Raw genomic sequence first — 2,865 nt, 5'->3', positions numbered from 1 at the left:
TGTGGAGAGGATAAGGCTGAAGAGGGGAGTCAAGCACTATTCGAGGAAGAAGTTGTATTGTCGCAAGAAGGAGAAGAAGATGGAGGAGAGGACGTGGTGGAGAGTGGAGAGACGGAGGAAGGAAGAAGGGAGAAGGACCAGAAGATGAATGAAATTGGGAGTAGTATGGACTCAGAAATAAGAAGAGGGAGTTTTCAGGAGGAGGGGGGAGTGGACTGGGGGGAAGCACGGGGGACTCACAGGTATTGGGGGATAGCACAGTACTAACAAGTACCTCGGGGGTGAAGAAATGGAGAGGGGTTCGAGTTTGAGAACAATAACAGAAACGACAACGACGGCTATACATGAGACGGAGATGAACACGGGGAGCACAACGATGACAATACCAGAGACGGAGATGGGGAGCACAACGGATGAGGGTGACAAGAAGTTGAGTTGGCTGGATAACATGGACTTGGAGGAGATATCGGACACGGATGATGGAGAAAAGATTGAAAGAACGAGGGAAGGATACAGGAAGAGGAAAGCGGGGGGAAGAGGGGGAGAGAAAGGGTGGAAGAGGAAAGAAACTGGATAACAGGTAGAGGATAATGAAATTATATTTTATTATTCTATTATTTATTAGAATGGTAAATATAATGTCAATAAATGCAAATGGTTTGAGAACAATGGGAAAATTTAATAGAATAGTACAAATGAAGAATTCAGATATTTTATGTATTCAAGAGACGCACTGGGATAATGCATGTGTTTTAGAAGTAAAAAAAATATGGAGGGATTTTATTTATGTTAACAATGGCAGGGGAAATTCAAGTGGGGTTGCAATTTTATTAAGGAAGGATGTAGTAGAAAATGTGAAGAAGATATATAATGATAATAATGGGAGGATTTTAATTTTGGATTTTGAATATATGAATAGGGTTTTTAGGATTATAAATATTTATGCGCCGAATAATGAGATAGAGCGAAAGAATTTATTTTTAGAATTAGGGAAATGGTGCAAGGGTAACTGTATTTTAGTAGGGGATTTTAATGTTAAAATGAATAGATTAGATATGAAAAGGGGAGCTATTTTTAGAAATGACGTATCTAGGGGGGTCTTAAGGAAGATTATGTTTGAAAACAGTTTGATTGATATATGGAGGGAGGAGAATCCGAACAAGAGAGGAATTTCTAGAAGGCAGGTGGTTTTAGGGGGAGTTGAAACAGACGCGAATAGATCTGGTTTTAGTAAATGAGGGTTTAAGGGATTTTATGAAAGAAATTAAGTATGTTTTTACAGCTTTTAGTGATCATGCGGCGGTGGTATTTTCTTGTGGAGTAAGGACACATACTAAATCTGGTGGGCTGTGGTGTTTAAATAATAGCTTGCTAGAGGAGGAAAATTATATTGAGATGATATCAGAATGTATTGGGAAGGCCAAAAGACAACAGTTAATGGAGGTGAATATGGGGTTGTGGTGGGAGGGGCTGAAAACCAAATGTAAGGAATTGACTATAAAATATGCTGTTAAGAGGAATTATTTTTTGAAAAAGAAGGAAAGGGAACTACGTAAGAAGGTTAAACATGAACTTGAGTGTATAGAAAAGGATGAAGGTCATGGGGTGGAGGATTATTTACTGGCTAAGGATGCACTTGATGAATATGAGAAGAAGAAATGCAATGCGGCGATTGTAAGGAGTAGAGTGCAATATGCGATAGAGGGGGAAAGATGTACTTCATTTTTCTTGAATTTAGAAAAAAGAAGACAAGAGAAGATTTATATTACGGAGTTAATTAATGATAAAGGGGAAAAGGTTAATGATTTGGTGGGGATTCTGGATACGGTCGAGAGATATTATGAATGCTTATTTAAAAAAGAAGAGGTTAATGAAGCCTGTATGGATAAGGTGCTTGAACATGTGGATACTAAGTTAACAGAAGGAGAAAAAAACATGTGTGATGAAGATATGAGTCTAACTGACATTAAGGAAGCCATATTAGAAGCTAATTGCAATAGGAGTCCGGGGTCTGATGGCCTAACTGCGGAATTTTATAAATCTTTTGCAGATTTGTTGGCTCCAATTTTAAGAAAACTGTATGAATATATTGAAAAGACTCAAGTGGTGCCAGATTCGCTGGCCACAGGAGTTGTAACCATATTGTATAAAAATAAAGGGAGTCGTGAAAATTTGGATAATTATCGACCGTTGACACTTTTAAATTGTGATTATAAGATCTTAGCCAAGGTCTTAGCTAATAGAGTTAAAAAAGTTATGGGAGGAGTAATAGCAGAGACACAAGGATATAGTGTACCAGGGAGGGATATTTCTGACACAGTGGGAACAATAAGGGATGTGATAAAGCATATGGGGGAGGAAGGGGGGTTTGTGATGAGTTTGGATCTAAATAAGGCTTTTGATAGAGTTGATCATTCCTTTTTACTGCGTACACTTGGGAAATTTGGGTTTGGTGAAAGAATGATAGGTTGGATTAGACTACTGAATGGATATGCAAGGAGTAGAGTAAAATGTAATGGGATTTTAACAGATTCTTTTCCTCTGGAGAGATCTGTTAGGCAGGGATGTCCGTTATCAGCTGCTCTTTATAGTTTATCGGTGGAGCCGCTTGCAGCAATGATTAAAGCAAACAAATTAATTCGAGGTATACGGATACCGGATGGGGGGAGAGTGTTATACAGCAATATGCGGATGATACTACATGTACTGTGATAGATGTTGAAAGTGTGAAGAATGTAATGGAGTGTTTTGAGGTATATGGCAAGGCATCAGGGGCAAAACTTAATGTTGAAAAATCTGAAATAATGTATGTGGGGATAGATGAAAAAGTGGACTGTGGATTCCCTTTCAAAAAGGCTGAAGGTT

Source organism: Coregonus clupeaformis, unplaced genomic scaffold (assembly GCF_020615455.1).
Source record: "Coregonus clupeaformis isolate EN_2021a unplaced genomic scaffold, ASM2061545v1 scaf1983, whole genome shotgun sequence".
Classification (NCBI taxonomy): Eukaryota; Metazoa; Chordata; class Actinopteri; order Salmoniformes; family Salmonidae; genus Coregonus; species Coregonus clupeaformis.
Note: the sequence above shows the minus strand (reverse complement) of the source record.